Below are 14,383 nucleotides of genomic sequence, written 5' to 3' on the forward strand. Positions count from 1 at the left end.
TCTCACTTTACACACACACACACACACACAGTCACTATTAATAAGGCTGTCGCTGCTACAGCCCTCGCTGAGTGCCTACCGCGTGCCGGCCATCATGCCAAGCACTTGCCATCTCAGACAACCCTGGGAGGCAGGTATTGTCATCCTCATTTTACAGGAGGTAACCTAGGTGGAAGAAGAGCTTACCCAGACTTGGAGAGCAACTGTCTGGTATATCAAAGCGGTACGTCTCAGAGCCGAATCAACAAATGCTGTCTGTTTTCCTCATGCCTAATGATCACTATCGGGAGGCGGGGCGGGGCGGGGAGGGGTGGGGGCGGGGTAAAACATTCTCTGGGGAATCGCACAAGCTTGCGTGATAGAATAAGCTGGAATGGACTCAGGGCTTTTATTTGGGGGTGTCTCCCCTTGGACTCTCTTCTATCCTTCAGACTGAAGCCAGGTAGTCAGGACACTTTGGAGGGACGATCTCTTTTCCTGTCAACTCCATGGAGTTATAATTAGACTCTTCTTCCTTCTGGGGAAGGACCCGAGAGTCTGCATTTTGCTAAGTTCGGAGATGATGATGATATGGCCGGTTTTTTGAAACACACTTTGAATAGTAAGGGTTTCATGGCCGAGATCGTTCCAGCTCAGGAAGGCCATTTGGGAGTCCAAAATTGACCACGTTAAAATACATTCATACCTGTGTATGCTGTGGTGCTACGATCTGGTTGTGTGACTGGAATTATTAATAGGGTATAATAATAACAGATATTACTTAAGCACCTACTATGTGCAGGGAACTTCCCAACAGCACATGATTAATTTTGTATTTTTAGTTCTGTCCTTATACAGATGAAGAAATTGAAAATCCTAGTGTTAAGCTCACTTAAGCTCGTATAGCTAATGAATGATGAAACTAGAATTTGAAGCTCTGCTCTGAAGTGTGTGCTTTTCCCAGAGACCCAAATTATTAATCTGAAACTACCCAGTAATTGAGAGATGAAGACTCTTGATACACCGGGCCTTGAATTTCTCTTCTTAGTAGAGATACATAGGAGGACTGTGTCTTGAAAATTATCAGAACATTTGTTGCTGTTAATTCTTATCATTAATAATTAAATAATAAGGGGTGCCTGGGTGGCTCAGTCGGTTAAGCATCTGACTTTGTGATTTCATGGCTCGTGAGTTCCAACTCCGCGTCGGGCTCTGTGCTGACCATTCAGAGCCTGGAGCCTGCTTCAGATTCTGTGTCTCCCTCGCTCTCTGCCCCTCCCCCACTCACGCTCTGTCCCTGTCTCTCAAAAATAAATAAACGTTAAAAAAAATTTAAAGAAGAAATTAAATAATAAGAAGTGTAATGGAACTAATAACGTGAGAAAAACTTGAGAAGGTAAGCATGTAAATCTGCATTTAAACAAAGCACATTTGTAATAGTGCCATGTAAATACATGAGTAGGAAAACCCAAGAACAATGAATATCCATTGAGAAAAAAGCCCATGGCATTAGAGAAGAATGAGACGGAGAAAAAAACAGTCGCGTTACTTGGCTTTGCTCCTTCCCCTTTGGGTTCAGAAAATAGAATTGAGACACCACCAAAGGGGGTGGGGAAAGAGTTTGAACAATGAATCCACATTACCAGCATCAGCTGGGTATCTTGTTAACATTAACCTGATGCATGGCAAGCGAGCTGCAGTTAGAACAGTAATTACAGTAAATAGAATCCATTTGGAATCCTCAAGCAAATATGAGCAGAGAAGAAAGATGGGCTGAAAAAAATCCATTACCCTTTGGAAGTTATGGAAGCTTCGGATGGCAGCAATTTCTACTGTGAATTGCATCCGACTAAGAAGCGGCAACTTGAATGAATCTATCTCAGCTCTCAAGTGCATTTAGATGGTAAATAAAATGAATTACCCAACCATTCCAGCCAAGTACAGTTTCCTGAAATATTTGTCTTGGTAATTTAGGTAGAAAATTTAGGTAGAATTGGGAAGGTGGCTTGTCTCTTCTGTTTCCTGTCTTGGGCTGATGGTTTTTCTTAGAGAAATGAAATATTGCTCTTCTGGAGTGGTCAAAAGGAAGGGCCAAGGTGTGGTGAGGGAAAGTAGAGAAGGGTTCTGATCCTCTCAGCGTGGTCTGCACTCTTAGGTGTTGGTCAAAGAGAAGGTTCCTTTTCAAAGACTCCAGTGCCAGTCCACCATGGCCAATCTGACTATAGGTGTCACCCATGGGTGTCGTTAGACACAGCCCTCCCATGCAGTGTGGTCCTAAAACTCCACAGCTGCAGCCGGTTCAGCTGGGGTAGCAGCACGTGTATGAGTGAGACCTTCTCACAGGCCCCTGTCCTCCTATTCCTTGGCTTTATCCTCAGTCCCTCCCCTTCTCCCCCCCTGCCCAGGTCAGACTCTTCCCTGGAGTCCCGATCTGCCCTCCCCCAGCCTTTGGAGAAGAGACATTTCTTCTTTGGTCTCAGGTTCATGGAAGCCTTAGGCTCTGAGCAACCCCCATGGCCACCCGTGTGGTAATGACTGAAAAACAGGCACTCAGTCTGGAAATTAGGAGACTTGGAGTAAGTAAGTTTTCACATGTACGTTCTTTTGACAATCATTTCTCAGCCAGGCTCTGGCCAAGAGCCCCAAGGTCTGGGAACATTTGCAACCCATTTCCTCGTGGGTTCTGGGACGCCCCACTAGTGGAAGACTGGCTTAAAATAGGAAGAAAACATTGACAAACAAGATAAACACTAAAAGCGGTGTCTCTGTGAATGCAGCTGGGCAGTGTCAGGCATGGCCAGGATCTCACGGGTGTTCTCTGTGTCACCAAGGGAAAGCTGGCCTGAGAGGACCCTGGCATCAGCCTGGGGACACAGCCCTGCCTCAAGTCTCCAGCTTTCACCCTGAGGACCCCGGATGGCTGACCCTGTCGTCTTCTTGTTGCCTGGGTGCCAGGACAAGAGCTAATCAGCATAGGGAACGAGCTCATTGATTTTTCAGAGAGCACAGAGAAGAAGGAATCAAAGTGGCGATGGGGAAAAAAAGAATAGTCTGGTTTTGACCCACTTTTTTTCTTTAAACTTGGCTCTGCTTTCTCCTCAGAACACCTACACATTAGTTGGGAGTCCTTTTTCAAAAGGTGAATCAGGGCCATTTTTATGAAGCATCAGCTGAGTTGCAGACACCCTATTTGCTGCCTTATATAGGTTCACGTGCTCCTTGTTTAATGCTCACAATCACCCTGTGAAGGAGGAAATGCTGTTAGCCCCACTTCACAGGTGAGAAACAGAGCTTCCCAGCATTAAAGCTCAGGCTCTAAGAGTCAACAGACCTGGGGATAAGACCCAGCTCTCACGTTTTCCATTTGTGAAACCTTAGGCTAGGTCACGTCCCTTCCCTGAGCCCCTGTGCTTCTCATTTGTGGAATAGGATGATTCCAAGTATCTGCTGCATGAAGTATAAGAAGGATAAATTAACTGGGGTGCATGTAATACACCCAGTGCAATGTCGGGCACAAAGCAAGTGCTAAGTAAATGCCATTTCTTTCTTTCTCCATGAGCCAGTAGGAAGAAGCACCCCATTCCAGTCCCTTTGTCCCCGCAGAAAGCCCTTAGTCATGCTGGAGGTGAGCTAGGAGTGTGGAAGCCTCAGGAGCTCTCCTGTCCCCAGCCCCTGTCAAGTGGGTCACCTCGGGACAGGGCCACCAAACCAATGAGGCTTGGCACAGGATAAATGAACAAATTGGAATCCTATCCTCAGACAACAGCACACTCCCCACAAAGGCTCTGTGCGGGCCAATGACAGGAAGTGAAGTATCACGTTCAGGCTAAGCTGCGGGCTCCAGGGCATGAGCAGGCAGAAGGGACATGTTTGGACATCGTTGAGTATGGCTGAAAGTCACTAGACAGCTTGGAGTCTGGATGGCATCCTGGCCCTGGACCCAAGGCCTAGAGCAGCGCTTCTCAGCCTTGCCTCTTCTTTGCAATCGCCCCGGGGACTCCTGACAAATACAGAACAATGCTTGGGTCCCATCCCTGGAGACTTTGAATTAATTGGACCAGAGTGTAGCCTGGGGCACTGGGATTTTTAAAACCCTCCAGGTGATTCTTCTGTGCAGCCAGGGCTGGTAGCCCCTCGGACTTGCATTTGCTAGTCAGACCAGAGACTGCTAGAGGCCCCCGAGCTCCTTATTTCCAAGTGGAGCGTCCCTTCTGTCCTCTCAAGAAACCACCCCACTCCCTGCCTCTCCTCCGCTATCTCTACCGGCCCTTGACCACTCGAATCCAGCTCCCAGGGCTTATGGGACCCCGTGGCCTTTGCCACAGACCCCCTGCTCCCACATTCTCTGAGCTTCCTATTCCCATTGTGGCCTTCTCTCTGTGCCTTTGCTTAGCCCACATGTACTTCCTCAGAGCCCTCTTCTCTTCGTGCTCCCTCAGAGTGACACCTTTCTTTGACAGTTATAGGCTGGCTTCTCTGGGAACCAGTCTCATCATCTCAGCCCGAGATGACCCTTGTCACATCTGCATTCTGGCAGCACCTAGCTCGGACAGCCCCCATGGTCCCTTAGGTCAGACAGCCTTATATGCTGTAGTAGAGCGCTGTCTCAGCCAGGGGTGGGGGTCCGTGTCTTCGTCTGTGACTGGGGAGGAAGGCCACTCGCCCAGTGTGCCGCGCACGGCTTTGTTGTGGGGCTTCGCGTACAGGGGCAATGTTTACTTCCACCAGTGGCTTTGTACGCACCTCCTCGTTTATCCTCACCAGTGCCTCTCCTGGCCGGGGTATCATTGTATCCATTGTATAGATGAAGAAATTGAGATTTAAGGGCATACACTTGTGGGAAGCCACCCAGAGCTTTCTTGAGTTAAATCCCAGGTTCCGGGGCGCCTGGGTGGCACAGTCGGTTAAGCGTCCGACTTCAGCCAGGTCACGATCTCGCAGTCTGTGAGTTCGAGCCCTGCGTCGGGCTCTGGGCTGATGGCTCAGAGCCTGGAGCCTGTTTCCGATTCTGTGTCTCCCTCTCTCTCTGCCCCTCCCCCGTTCATGCTCTGTCTCTCTCTGTCCCAAAAATAAATAAACGTTGAAAAAAAAATTTAAAAAAATCCCAGGTTCCTTCCACTTTACCATGCCACCCACAAGGAAAATTCACAGGAAATGTGCAATAAAGTACCTTACGTTATCACTGCGGATAAACCAGTTTGATTAGTAGAAGTTTTGGTTTCCAAGGACATTCTGTTTTCTACATCTTCCACACGACAAGGTGAGCTACACACAAATAGCTCTTGGATGGTACAAGAAAGGCCCCAGTTCGGATGTTTCCTGGGGTTGGAGCCTTACTTAAACCAGGCCTGGATGGGGCCCTGGCACCGAGAGACAATCCAACATCTACCCAATGGCCCTACTCTGGTGGAGGAGACCAACACTTAAACGTACGAGTGCCTGGGTTCAAGTTCCAGCTGGGTCCTGTAGTACCCGTGCCATTTTCTTTTGGCCAGCTGTTTAATCTCCCTGGCCTTTAGTTTCTTCATCTGTAAAATGGGAATAATAGTACCTTCCTGGCAGGATGTGGTCAAATGAAATGAGTTGATCCCTATTCCCTTGGAATAGGCCTGGCCTGTAAGCTACAGTGGGAACATGGGGTGAACATGGGGTTCCACAGAACCCAGGGAGAGAGGACAGGCCTCACCCAGGTGTATTAGTTTCCTGTTGCCACTGTAACACATCACCACAAACTAAGTGGCTTAAAACAACACACATTTATTACGTTACAATTCCAGAGGTCAGAAATCCAGATTCAGTCCCACTGGGCTAAAGTCTAGGTGTCGTCACGGCTGGTTCCTTCTGGAGGCTCTGGAAAGGGAATCCATTACCTTATCTTTGTTGTCTCCTAGAGGCATCTGCTTCCCTTGGTTTGACCTGGTCCTTGTATCACTCTACCCTCTTCCTGTTTCCTCCTGCTAACTCTGATGAGCTCCCCATCTCAAGATCCTTAACTCATTCACATCTGCTAAGTCTCTTTTGCCATGTAAGGTAACATACTCTTAGGTTTGGGGATTACAAACCTAATGGGTATTTATGGGGGGCATTGTTCAGGCAACCGTAGCATGGGACAGAGAACAAACCCTACCCAGGGAGGGACATCAGGGATGACTCCCTAAAGGAGGCACATTTCAGCTGGTTCTTGAAGAACGAGTAGGAATTTGCCAGACTGACATGCAGGAAAGGGCATTCCCAATAGAGGAAAGGTCTCCAGCAAAGGCACCAAGGCATGGAAGGAAAGCCTACTGTGTTTAGGGAGAGGTGAGAAGTTCATGGCGCCTGGAACGTGAGTGTGAGGGAGGGAACAATGGGCGGGCAGACCTTTTATGCTGCGACTCCAGAAGCGGGCATGTGTGGTATGATAGCAGCTGCTGGAGTCCTCTCTGCAACATGACGTCCTGTCCAGGGAATCCTGACATTCCACTCTGGCCCAGACTAGCCGGCCTCAAGGGTATCATGTTCTAGTCGGGTGGTGTGCATGTCTGGCCGTGTGGAGCTGGTGGTCCCTGGGGCTGTCACATTTGCTTCCATTTCATTGCCTTTTTCTCCAGCCCCCAAACCCACTCAGAGCAGCCCCCCCAAACTCTCCCTGACCCCACCTCCCCTGGCTCCCGAGCCCCAGAGCAGAGGATCAACTCCAGTGATAGAAGACAAGACCCATTTATTGGAAGCCATTTCCCTTCTCAATATCTTCTGAAGAGGTGGACCGGCAAAGCGACATTCCCACAGAAATAATTTTTCAATTTCTTATAATAGGACATAAAAGTCGGCCCAGGGAAATTGATTCCATTTGGAGCTTCCTTTGTAGGACACTTCATCTTCTATCGCGGCCTCTGTATTTCAGCAATTTCTAAAGCCTGAGGAAGTCTCCTTTAATGTTTTTTTGCCACCCTGGCAGAAGGCTTTTGTAGCTCAGCTGAATGGCTCTGCTGACCTGTCACTTCCTAAGACCCCGGGGATGGGGGTGGGGGGGCGCCTCGAGGCCCACACCCAACCACAGGGCGCAGCTTGCCAGCTTCCCCTCCGTGCCCATTCTGGCCCCCAACACAAGAGGAATTTATTCTCCTTCTTTGTCTTCTCCATCCCCTTTCCCCCCTTGTCCCCTCCTCCCTTTTCTCCTCTTCCTTCCATTTCCTCCCTCTCTTGCTTTTTCATTCTTTCCCTGCCTGCCCCCTTTCCCTGGGGTTACAGCCACCACTCAACAACCATGTCACCTGGTAGGTTCCTCAGTGTCTCTGGATCTCAGCTTCATCTGTGAAATACTAATGTGCGTTTCACAGGATAGTGAGAAGGGTTCCACAATTGGGTGTTGAGTGGACCCCAGGGAGAGATGGATACATGGAGTGGAAGGAAGCAGGTGCTGGCCCTGGGGCTCTGTATAGGAGCCCCTGAACTTGGCACTGGCTGAAGAGGGTGCGGAGCTGCTTCCAGACCACATGATAGGATGATAGTTTTCAAAGGAACAACACTTTTCAGTTTATCGAGACTTTTCTGACCCATCCCCATGTTTGATCTTCATGGTGATGCTTTGATGGAGATAGAGCAGGTGGTGTCCTAGCCTCATCTGTAGATGAGGAAACTGAGGCTCAGAGAACGTGAGTGCATTTGTCCCATGTTACCCCACTAGTGAGTGGATGTTCACACCACATTGACCTTCACATGCTTTTCTCTGTTGGATCATGGTATGGGATGGCAAGGAGAGCCCCACCCACCTCTCTCCTGCTTGGCCTCCTGCCTCTCTCCTGATCCTGGCTTTGATGTCTGGGGAAAACCAGGTTATCCTGGGTCTTCCCAGCACTCTGAGCCCCAGCTGTTACTGTGTTGTATGTAAGATTTGACGAGGAGTTGCAAATTGGGATCTATCATCTCCCACATCAAGGCTTAGCCGGGGGCCTGGGGCCCCAATAACTATGACTTCCATGCTAGCCTTGAGTCAGCAACCCATTTGGATGCTCTGAGTAGGCAGATGTTACTCTCCCCTGGATGGTATTATAATCCTGGAGTGGAAGAAACAGAGGCTGAGTGAAGCCACTTGCCCAAGATTGAGCTGGGACAAGAAGCCAGCTCTGACCAAACACTTCACGCCTTTTGGTTTCGGGGTATCAAGCGACTGGTTCAAGGTCACCCAGCAAATTTAGAATTCATGTCTCCCTTGATCCCATTCCTGAACATTTTTCATTCCACACTCCACTTAAGATAGTTCATGCTGCTTGTGTGAGATCCTGAAGCCTAGAGCCAGGGCCGAGAGGAAGATAGTTACAGTTTAAGTTTAAAGTCAGCTTTCCACCTGCCCAGGTGGAAAGGACAGTCTCCTTCATCTGCTTCCTGACATGGTGATTTCAGCAGGGGGAGTGGTCACTTGTCGGGGATGCTGTGACGGGATTCCCTGCATCTGCTATGTGGATGGCAGTCAGGGGCTAGCCCGTTCCAGGGATGTGGCCATCCTCTGCTGCCTCTTAATCCCAGCACTGACCAGGAATTGAACCCAAGCTGACGGCAGCTGCTTTTCACAAGCAATTCCCAAGGGAGAAGGAAGTGAAACCTTTCCCCAAAAGAATCTGGAATCTCAAAGGCAGCAGTACCTCTCGCTGTCTGTGGGTGAGGATATGCAAAACTCTGGTTCTCAGCATGGCCAGGAAGTCCCCGGACAGACGAATTGATCCAGTCATTCATTCGGCCAACAGTTTTAAGCATCTTTGCTGCAGCATGGCCTCTTCTAGGCCGTGGGGAGACAGCAGTAACCAAGATAACATTGTCCCCACACTCTGAGCCCTCACACTCTAGCGGAAGAGACAGATGACGAACACATTGTCTCAGTATCTGTCCTTTTCTTTTCTCTGAGAATCAGTGGCTGGTTACACAGCTACCCACAGCCTGAAAAGCAGTGGGCTTCAGGGAGGAGCCAACAGAGCTTGGATTCTGAGGACCTCGCTGGTGGGAAGTCAGGATAGACACTGATCTAGCTGTGAGAAGCCAGAAAATGTCAGTTCTCTCGGTGTCTCAGATCTCAGTCGGCAGAGTGAGGATAGCAGTACCTACTTGGTACTGTCGTACTCGTGGTCATTGACCGCAAGGAACAGAGAGCCACTCAAGCCAACTCAGGGAAGAGTGGCTTGTGAGAAGGTAGCAGGAATCTTTTGGGAGTGCAAAGGCCATAACCCTAATGCAGCAGGGACTCCCAGAAACCAAAAAGGAGATGTTGCCAACAGCAAAGGCATCCATGTGGTCTCTCCCTTAGTGGCCCTATTTCTGTCTGCATTTCTATTCTGTTTTCCTCTTTGCCCACCCATTTCCTGTGCTTTTTCATTGATTGTCATCCCACAGAGTTTTGACTTGCAAAGTCCTGACCTGGCTATAATGGCCTACTCCAAAACCTTACAACTCTTAGTAATGCCTTTTGGTTTCTCTGCCCTCTGCTAGTTACCCAGTCTCTACTCCCCAAATCTAGTTCCCAGTCCTCCAAGGAGGAATCGAAGTGAGACAAACTACAGGTTACTGGACTGCCAGTGGGTAGACCCTGTGTAGGACAGGTGTCTACCCCTGGTCCAATCAGCAGTGATCATAATGGGACATGGTCATGTGATACAAAGCATGGCTGCTGTAGGTCACATGGCACAAAACATGGCTGGCTGCGCATGGAACGGTTCCTTTTAGAAGGTAGTAGTGGTGTGTGCATTCACTGTAAAACATCTGGTACACATCTGCTCCTTCCAAGCTGCCCCGACCAATTAAACAAGGTTTAAAAAAAAAAAAAATGCCTAGCACCCTGATTCCCTGTACACTGCAAGGACTTCCTGAACGAATACTGTTTGTAGAGGAGGCTTTCGGTAGATTGTAAGGGGCTATGCACACGTGAGGTGTGAGGGTTGCTGTAGGCTTCTGAGGGAACTTAAACTTTGCAAAGGCTGGCTTGGCTGGCTTTAGGCCAGTTGCTTTAATCGGGAACGATTAGCTTGGTAACCTCCTTGTTCCCTCAGCTATTGAGTGTCCCTGGGGCCTGGGGAGACTGTGCCTTGAATGTGGATTTCTCAAAGTGGCTCCATGCTGTGTTCCTGAGTGGGGCTAGGGCTCAGCCTTGGAAATTACAGTCTGTCTCACCCTGCTGGGCACGATTGAGTAAGTGCCGCCGCACGTACTGGCCTATCCCAACAGCTGGGGGCCTCCCGGGCAGCCGGCCAGCAGGAATGACAGACAGCTAGCAGACCGCTTCTGCCTTCCAATGGTTCTAGAGGGAAGAAGGGTGGAGAGAAATGGAAGTACGTTGCATCTCTATTGGGCCTGGATCTTTACATTCCTTACTTATTGCATCTTCATAGTAATATTGTCAAGGGGGCATTATAATCCCCATTTTACAGATGGAAGTAATGAGGCTTAGAGAGATTAAGTAATTTGTTCAAAGTGGTAGAAACCAAGCGGGAACCCAATTCTGGCTCTCTGGGCTCCTCAGTGCATTTCAGTAATAGCTTACAAGCGTTCAACCAGCCAATTCTTTCTGAGCACATACTGTGTGCTGAGTATTGCCTGATGTGTTATGCTTTTAAAATCTGTTTTCCACTTATCATCCAATACCCAGGGAAATGAGTATGCAGGATGGCTCTTGTTATCCCTGTTTAACAGATCAGTAGCTAGAGGCCCAGAGGAGGATAGGGGTTTCCTTGAGGCAGCCTACCTAGTTAGTGGCAGAGCAGGGGGAGGAACGAGATCCCATGACTATATGCGTGGGGCTCTGCGGACCAAACCATTCTTCCCTCTCACCCCTCAAGACACTCATCCATACACAGGGGGAAAGCATCCAAAGATAAAAAATTGCATTTGCTTATTTCCTGTTTACAACAAATTTAGCTGATATTCTGGCACATATGTTATTCAGACCTAGCTTGCCAATTACTTTGTAGTGTGGTCACTTTTAACTTCAGGTTCCTCATCTGTAAACCAGTGATAATAATCCCCATGATGGCACCTAGCACACTGCTTTGGGAGTTTAGACAAGGAGTCAGCAAAGAGGACTTTTTGGAGCCAGTGGCTCCTAGGGCTGCCACCTCGGAAGGAAGCCAGCAGTCTGCTGTTGGTAAGACCTCATCCTCCTTATAAGTCTAGTGGTTCTTACTTACCCTTTGAAAGCCCTGAGAAGCATCTCCCAGGTAGAATGATTCTGCGTTTCTATAACTGGGAATCAGGGGAGGGAGCAGCAGGCACCCAGAGTTCCCTCCTCTCTCAGTATGAATCTTTCCCAGACTGTGCCTCCTCCAGGCTCCTCCCAGGCCTAGAGACATAAAAGCCATAAGTGGAAGACTGAGGCCCTTTGTGGCCCCAGGGCATACAGAGTCCCTGCTGTGCTTCTGTGCTCTGCTCTGAGAATCATTTGCAAGTCTTTAAGCCTGACTTCAAACTTTGCCTTGCCCCCTCACCTGAATAAGAAGTTGATGCAGATATGCTCACGCTGGTTTCAGGAGGGTGAGAAGACGCAGCCATTTCTCAGTTTGTGTCTTCTCCGCAATGCAATGCTAATCAACCTGTCCTGTAGCAAACTAGCTGTTTCCTAGCAACGCCAGTGATAAAGCAGGATGGCATCTATTTTGAATCTTCCTGAAATGACCTGTTGACTCTCTTTGAGAGTGGCAGTCATTGCCTTGAGATCATGTTGTCTTACCTAGGAGAGGGGGCTTCCCCCCAGTCATGGCAATACTCAGCAGGGTTCTGTAGCGGGGCTGGGCTGAACCACATCCCTATCATGAATAAGGACTCATTCCCTTCTTCCTTCATTCACAAACTCATACATCCCATCAACACAATGACTCTGGACCACTTCCAGGAAAAATGCCAGACACTGGTGTTTCTAGAGAAGAATCAGACCAGGTTCCTGTCCTAGGGGAGAGACAGGCTTGTAACAAGTTCTGTGATAAGTGTTATCATCAAGGCAAGAATAAAAGCAAGCTTTGGAGGAGTTTACAGGAATATTTCTCAGAGGAGTCGGACATTGAACCAGGCTTTGAAGTGTGAATAGAAGTTTTGTAGGTGGTGGAAGAAGAATAAAGTATTTGTTGGAGGCTACAGCTTAATGCAGGACCCTAAGGGCATAAAAGAAACAGTGACAAGTTGGTGACATCACTATTCAAAAAATCTGTCCCTTGAGATCTGATGGATGTTACTCAAGATAGGGGGTTCTGTCACCCAACAGGAAATCCAGGCTTAAAAAGTTAAGTAAACCTTTTGATGATATGACTTTTCAGCTACGTGCAGCATACTAATGTTTAGTGTGATTTTTCAAGATCATAGAATAGTTTGCAACATTCCCTAGACTCAATCGCCTCTCGGGATACTTAGACCATCCACCTTGGAAAATGGTAAGCTACAGAGTAAGGTTGTTTCCTGGGGATGGTTGGAGACATGTAGGGCCAATTCCCGCAGTACCTTTCATGGCATAGGATGAGGATGGAAGTTTACCCTGAAGGTGATGGGCAGCCGGGGCAAGATTTTCAAGCCAGATTAGAAAATTCTCAGGGCCAGATGGAAAATGGGCCAGGGAGGGGATCCTGGAGGCTGGGATGCCAGGTTGGAGGCTATAGTGATTGTTACTCTTTGGTGTCTTGCTGTAGGTCCGTAGGCATCCCCTGGCACCTGGCCTAGGCTGGGGATTCATACCTCATCTAGGGCAGTCACATTCAGAGACATTGTTGAGGACCTCCATCCGGGCACACACTGGGATCCAGCTGAGTCCTACTGCATGCACTGCTTGGGGCTTCCTGCCTGTAAGCCATGCCTCTGTTTAGTAGCAGTTCTTTTCTGGGATCTGCTCATTGGTTCTGGTGCTTGTGTTTGTTAGGGCTGTCATTCTGTTTACGTTCTGCCACAAGCCCAGTTAGGTAGTCAGTGGTGTTTGATGTACTCAGCATCATGGGCTCGTGTCCCAGCTCTGTGACTTCCTGGCTGGATAATCACAGACAAGTCCTTTAACCTCTCTGAGCCTCAGTTTTCTTGCTGTAAGATGGAAATTGTAATACAAATTTTTTAAATGTTCATAAAATGTTTAGCACATAAAATTGGCTCAATAGATTTGAGGTGCAGTGCCATTTTTCTTGGGTCTTTAAAGTCAATATCCCACGACTAGACATGGGTTAGTAGCTGCAGCTGTGAAAACAATTTTCACGGTTTTGGTTGAAACGTTGCTGTGGGAAGGCTGCCAGAAAAGCTGATATGAGCATAGGCTCCATCAATAAAAGGAGAGATCCCAAGCCAAGGAGGGGACACACTCCCGGCCACATGCTTGTCCAGGCTGTGTTCAAAGATTACCTTCCATTCTGGCCAGTGACTGTAATAGGGCTGTTGGCATATGTTCATACCGACAAGTCAGGGAAGAAGCAGGACCTGGAAACCGACCACATAAAGATCAGGTGAAAGAGCTCAGGTGTCTTAGCCTGAAAAAGATGATGGGAAGTAGTATGCTAGAGGGGAAAGTTGTGTCCTTCTGTGTCCAGCATGGTGCCTGAAACATAGTAAGTTCTCAAAAACTATTTGTTGGACGGATGGATGGAATAGTGGCTGTGGAATTGGAGAGACCTCATTTTTAATCCCTCTGTATCATATACCAACTGTGACCTTGGGATGATACTCAGCCTCCCTGCGCCTTATTTACTCATGGCTCTAGGGAAGCCTACCATGCTGTGCACTTCTAAGGATTCAGTGTAAATGTGTGGCAAGTTCTGAACACTGAGCTTACTGCCTTAGAAGTAGTCAGTGAAAATTCTGCTTTGTTCCCGTGCCATACTCACTGTTGGTGGTTGGCAAAGCCCATCCCATGGAAGGAGAATTTGGCATACCTAGTGAGTTTCAGCGTGGGGCAGGCAGGTTGAAGTTGAGGTGAGTTTCTTCAGATTAGAACTGTTTAAAAACGATTTGGGTTGCTGTCACAGGCCTGAGCTCTCTGGCCCTGGAGGACGTGTACAAGCTGAGGTTTTAGGATGCTTAACTAGGACAGTAGAGAGGGACACTGCATGTTCAAGGTCTGCAGCATTCTGTAATTGCTAAGCCCTTAGTCTCAATTTAAATATCTGTGAAATGGAAACAATAATACTGACTCTTCAAGCAAAAATGAGTGGTGTGGGTAGGAAGAGCACTTATAAACTATAAGGTGACAATACAGGTTGCAGACTGGTCCCCATGGTCACAGTTGACCCCCAGATGGATTTTGGTGGGTTTGTTGTTGGTTTAGAGATTTTGCATGAAAGTTCAAGGTGTTCAACTTATTTTGAAAAAAAAAAAAAAAATAGAAGGTAGGGTGGCTGAGCCTGGCCCCATGGAGCTGAGACAGGCCTGCCTCTGACTTGCCCCACTGCCTGCCACCTCCAGATGTCTCTTTGAAACTCAG

At 48.3% G+C, this 14,383-nt stretch overlaps 1 protein-coding gene across 1 annotated transcript in view; it reads left to right on the top strand.

Annotated features, from left to right (window-relative positions):
• TENM4 (teneurin transmembrane protein 4) overlaps positions 1 to 14,383 on the top strand; it is a 747,207-nt gene that overhangs the window by 98,064 nt on the left and 634,760 nt on the right.

Source organism: Prionailurus viverrinus, chromosome D1, assembly GCF_022837055.1.
Source record: "Prionailurus viverrinus isolate Anna chromosome D1, UM_Priviv_1.0, whole genome shotgun sequence".
Lineage (NCBI taxonomy): Eukaryota > Metazoa > Chordata > Mammalia > Carnivora > Felidae > Prionailurus > Prionailurus viverrinus.